Genomic DNA, 6,395 nt, shown 5'->3' with positions numbered 1-6,395 from the left:
TGGATACTAATTACAAATGTAATACCTTCCGAAAATAAACTGGTAGGTAGAGTAGGACATTTACACTTCTCATGCTATAAGGATTATTTTGCTGCCAGTACAGATGATGTCAGCGCTAGATGTGGTGTGAAATCCTCTACCAATATAAAGGAGCAGTGCTCTGATTATTTTATTACACAAGAGTATGCGCAACTAATGCAACCAGAGTGAGTATAGAATATTGATGGACTCAGGTCTCAATTAATTTTTACGCTGTTCCAAGATTCCTATAAATCTGACAAGTGTACTACATGCAAAAAGGACGGACTTTTCGTCGATGATAAAGTGGTTTCATTTTTTTTTAATTACACAACTGTGACATTCCATAACATCAGTGTATTTCTAGACTGGGCAATTTCTATTTCACTTTTTTCCTTTTTGGTATAAATTGCTTTGTAATATCTTGTGATAGCCGAAAAAGAAATCTTATTAAAGTGCCGTTCCATTTTACATTAGCTGATTTGAATTGAGGAGATTTGCGGTAAGGCACGTCTAAATGCAATGGAAAGTTACACGAATTAGGAAAAATAATGCCGAACGAATTTTGAATGATAGTTTACTCCTGTTTCAACCTTGGCAGTTAAATATCATGTTTCAGGAAATTAAAACAAGAAATTCAGAAAACAAACATGCCTAAAAGTTAGCTGCTAATTTCTCCGAATGCTTAATCACAAGACAAAACATCCGAGTAATTGTTCATTAGTTTTAATGTAAAGGATTGATAGCAGCGAAGATCAACAGGAACGAAAAAAGAGTATTCCAATCCAACTAAACAAAGAGAAATCAATGGATTTGTTTTAAACTTCATCTTTTAATGGCATTGGAAATTACGGGTTGGTATTCACAGGTTGTTAGCATTGTTATATCACTAAAAGGTTAGGACATCAAATAGGAGATTAATATTGCAAAATTCCACATTAGGTAGAGATATTTGGGCCGTTATGTATTAGGAACGTGGATTTTCTGCACCCAGAGTGGGTCGACTCGCGTAGTAGTTATGTGGAAATACAATCATTCGATGAATGAAATATTCACAAGAGACACAAGAACAATTATCTTTGTTGGAATACAGCTATATAAAGATTTCAATTCCATTAGTTATATTGAGAATAATGATTTATTTTTCAATCACTTAGTTTACCTTGCCTTACAAATGCTCTTTAACTAAATAAAATTATTCATTCAACTGAAAAATACGAATACTGAACTACATTACAGAATGAAACTATTTTTTTTCGTGAGATTTATCAAAAGTGGTGCAAGCTGAAGTAAATGATTTTTTCTTGATGCCAGACAGTTGAAAAAAAAACCCAACTAGTTCCGAACAGAGGAAGCTGTCGTTTGACCTAAATAAACCATTTAGAGATCAGATAAGAATTAATGACTGGAAAATCTATATAGACGCTACTTCAAACTATGGTAAAATGCCTATTGTACGAAATCAAAGAGCAAAACTAGATGCGTTACAGAGATTATCGTAATGGCGTCTATAAACATATGATAGTGTGTGAAAAGAGACGAAATCTCGATTTCAATTTAAAGAATAGTATATTTTTTATCATTATTGAAATACTCTGTTCTTCCCAATAAAACACTACATACGTTCCATGCATCTGTGTTTTGGATAGTGAAGTGATTGCCTGTGATTGAAATGTTACTTTTAGTTATGTGTTTTACACCAATAACAAAACTTTATCATATTTACAAGGTTTTGATGATGGATGAAATCACAGAGAGAAGAAAACGCCCTACGACTTGTGCTCGACAAATTCTTTAACTCTCGGAGATGAGGCTGTAATAGCTTGTGGTTGAAAAAAACCACTTATAGACCCCGAACGTGAGTCAGAGGATGGCTCTGTAGTGCGGGGTCGCCAATGCGAAAGTGCAACATGTCCGAAATCAGCCACCATATGCTTTTACAAATAGTTTAACAAAACTTTGACGTCAATTTGTTCGTTGTTCTTACTTCATTGGCTGGCGAAATCTATAAAAGCTTAACATTAAATATCGGCGGAAAATTATACAAACATTTTCTATGAAAAAAATTGTTGAAACACGAACTCGTGATAATTGATTAATGTCAAAATGTATGAAATATATATAACTATGACATGTCCAAATACTTTTGTCCTGTCTCCGTACATAGGCTTGAGCTTGCCAGATAGATATGAGGGTGACTAGCGACAAAAAATTAAGACATCTTTATCAGAAGGTTAGTTTGGCACGAACTTGCCAGAACAATATATTAAAGTGGCTAGCGAAAAAAAAACCAACATTAAAATATCTTTATTAGATGGCTAGCTTAATTGGCTCGAGCTTGTCAGATGAGAGTGGCTGTCGAACAAAAACCACATTAAAATATCTTACTAGTAGGCTAGCTTGGCTCAAGATAAATATGAAAGTGACAATCATTTTGTCACATATCTCCGCCACCTCAGTACTCTGAAACAAAGACCATAATTAGAATATCAGATTGGACAGGTGCTACGGACAGCATTATTAGTACCATCAGCGACAGTCAGCATGTGTTACAGTCTGGTGAGATGTTATGGTGTTAAGTGACAAAAACGTCTTCACAGTTATCCAAGGAAATGCGTCAGTCGGTAAAATATAACACATTTCTGGGAAAAGCATTTTTCATCGAGGATTTCATCGTTTCAACTAAGGACGGACTTAACACATTCATGATGACAATTACAGTGACTTTTAGAATGAATACATTAATTTTTCACTTCATTCACATCTTTTTTCATGATTTTTATTGCATGAAGTCTGCAACCGGCTATGAGATTTTAACAAACAACCTTTCTCTTACCATAGGCTGACTATTTGGCACTTTTACATATATGTATTTAACAAACAACAAGTTTATGAAGGTATCAGCTGTTGCCATTACAATATCGTGGTAAAATTTTCTGTTTGCTGAACTGACATTTCTAAAACAAAGGTAGCTGCTGGTGAAATGATTCAAATCAATGGATTATCATAGAAACCTCGGAAAATGACGACTATATACTTCATTCACGTCTTCATTTATCAATAGACTACACTTTACCTTTCTTTACATAACAAAGACAATAAAACAGAGCAATAGCAATACGAGGGGTGTTCCAAAATTATTGTTACTTTGGTGATTTCTCTTTGATAGAAGTAATTCTGATCATTTTACTTTGCCCTATCCGTCGAAGTACTCCCCCTCTGTATTTATGCATCGTTTCAACTGATCGATCCACTTTTGGAAACAGTTTTCGTACTCTTGAATTGGTATACTCATAAGATACTGGTAAATGGCAGAGCCAAGGGTATTTCTTGATTTATATTTTGTTCCAGACAGGTGAAATTTTAGTTTGGGGAACAAGAAAAAGTCACAGAGGGCTAAGTCTGGTGAATATGCAGGGTGTGGGAGGACAGTGACCTTTTCTGTCTTCAAAAACTCCGTTACAATGCGCGCCTTGTGTGCTGGCGCATTATCATGTAAGAGCCTGAGGTACTTCAAACCTGTCTGTGGGCGGCGGCGTTTGTAGACTTTCTTAAGTTTTCGAAGTACAACGTCTCTAAAATACTTCGCTGTGACAGTCTGCCTTTTGGAACAGGGATTTGAATGATTGGACCCTTGTTATCGAAGAATATGACATACAAAACCTTCCTCGCGGTGCGTATTCGTCTAGCAATGCTAGGGCGCCTGGCGTTTTTGTTCGCCCAGATTCGATTAGAGCACTTTCTTTTGGGTTCGAAAAAATACACCCATGTTTCATCACCTGTGACCAAATTATCAAAAGCCTTTTTGCTGTATTTTGGGTATTTCTTCAATAAGGATTTGGCCTTGTCAACCCGGGACCTCTTTTGGTTGTCAGTTAGTAAATGGGGTATCCATTGGCATTGGTCTTGCCCAGCTTAAGATGTTTCTTTAAAATGCAATGAATACGTGCTAAAGACAAGCCTGTCATTTTAGCTAACGCCGGACAGTGTACCTTGCATCTTTTTCAAGGATTTGCCGAATTAGTTCAATGTTATGCTTTGTTGTTGTTGTTGCAGAGCGACCTGTCAAAACAATGTACACAGCACCAAGGTCAGTGTAATTGTGAGCGAGGTATTTACCTATATCACGCTTCAGATATCACGCTATTGCCACGAGGTAGTTTTAAACCCATTTAGCACTATTTCTTCCACGAGATATTGCGCAAGTAACATTAATTTCGGAACATCCCTCGTATATGTTTTTGATTACTTGATTATCGTAATGCGATAGTGATATCGTTAATGGTTGTGATAATCTCATAAAAATTAATGTTTATTATTTATAAATACTGATAACTTTTATATAGGATGAAGAATATTTCAAACCCTAAAAGTATAATAAAGTACATGTATAACGATATAGACCGAATGTTCACAATATATGCTGTAGAATAGTGGCATAACTTGCATATTTTCGTTGAAATGTATTTTGAATTCATTAACGGCCTGATACCAAGTTATATCAAATAAAATCTTGACTCAATAGGAAACTCTAATAAGAAAAATAACGTCACAATTTTCTGTTATTTGGTGATATGTTTTTAAAGTTAAAACACGTTAAAACCAAAGAAATTCTTTTTGAGACAAGAATGCAAACAACCGTCATGGAAATCACTTTTGAATCAGTATGATTGGTACTGGTGTTGACCTTATTTTTGGCGCATTCAGACTTTAGCACAGACTTTATTTTTGATCTATTACTGGATTGATGATTTCGAATTCATGCGATAGTTGTTATAGTAATGTTGTACAGAAGATCGTCAATGTGTTTTGATATTTTAGGTCAAAGCTCTGAGAGAATAGCACTAAACTATGTCAGTTGTTAAAATATGTGCATTATCTAATCTTGGCGGAGGAAAGATCGACATTTCATTACTATACATTTTCCCGTGCCAACTTAATACACAACGAGTAAATAGTACTGAATAGACATAATCATGCTCGTATTCCGAAGCATAATCATACAGCTGCTATCTTTATATTTTTACTTTTAAAATTGCCATTAATCCCAGAAAACATATTTCTTTATCTAGATTACAATGGCGAGAGTGTGTAAAGTTATTTGTATGACATGTGTTTTAAAATCGCTTACTATACATGTAGTTTACTTCATATAAATAAGTACAGCCATCTGCCACAGGCCATAGTGACCATGACGGCTTAAACCATCCTCGATATTACAGGAGTTATTATCACTGACGTTATATCCACACCTGGATTATCTCGTATTAAAACTGAAAGCAGTTAAAACGAAACAATCTGACCAATCACTGGCCTGCAAAGGCTTCATTTGAACACTAATGAAAGAGCGGCGCCCAACTTCAAAGCTACACAGTCAACCACAGTTTACCGTTATAGATGTACATCAAAAGACTAAATTACCTGTTCTGTTCTGTTGCCATCGGTTTTACTGGATACGGATATAATATAACAGCAACAGTAACCCCTGGAGTATCGAAGGGCTTTAACATGACGTTATTGCATGCCTATCCTCGACTCTTCTGTGGCAGAGGCTTGAACTCACAGTACATCTGCTCGTGACACTATTGCATGGACATCCTATTGTTGTGTAGAGGATGTGGCAACAACCAACAAGAAATAATTCATGGTAACATTGACCAATCAAATGACCTTTTCTGGTATCACGGAAGTGAATTCCGAGTTAATAATTGTTGTTTGTTTTATGGTTGGAAATTAACACCAGCTTGTGTTGACGCTTTGGCGTTGTAACGTGGCGCTGATGCGTTTTAATTAACGATTACTCGAGATTTAATTACGTTTTGATACCACACTAAAGCGCCAATAACAACAGCATAACGAATGAAATTATCGAAATCTGAATGGTGAATTTGCACAGTTAAAAGTTGAGTGTCACTTTCGTGGGTTTGCATTTAGGCACTCTTCCACTTTGCGATTTTTAATAAAAGAAAAAAAAAAAACTTATGCACACTATTTTGCTAAAATGTCAAATCATCAAAGTCCCAAAATTGCGAAATCGCTAGTTTAATATGCATATTAAAAAATGTCGTGTAAGCGTGTGCTAGTTATAATTTGGTAATGCTTTGGTGTGTTGGTTTATAAAACGCAATGTCAAATCTCACGTTATTACGATTGGAAAACGCACTAAAGCAAAAAAGGTGGTGAAACATCAACACTTTCCAGACAACCATATCTACCATATACTGAGGCCATTCGCCTTGGGAATGATCACTGTAACGGTCATCAAAACACTGACCGGATATTGTAGGGAAAACACAGTTTCAAGAAAGTTTCAAGTTCAAGAAAGGAATAAAACATCTTTCCTTGTTACTGTCAGATAAAAATGACAGGTATTCCTT

This window comes from Argopecten irradians, chromosome 5, assembly GCF_041381155.1.
Source record: "Argopecten irradians isolate NY chromosome 5, Ai_NY, whole genome shotgun sequence".
NCBI lineage: Eukaryota > Metazoa > Mollusca > Bivalvia > Pectinida > Pectinidae > Argopecten > Argopecten irradians.
Note: the sequence above shows the minus strand (reverse complement) of the source record.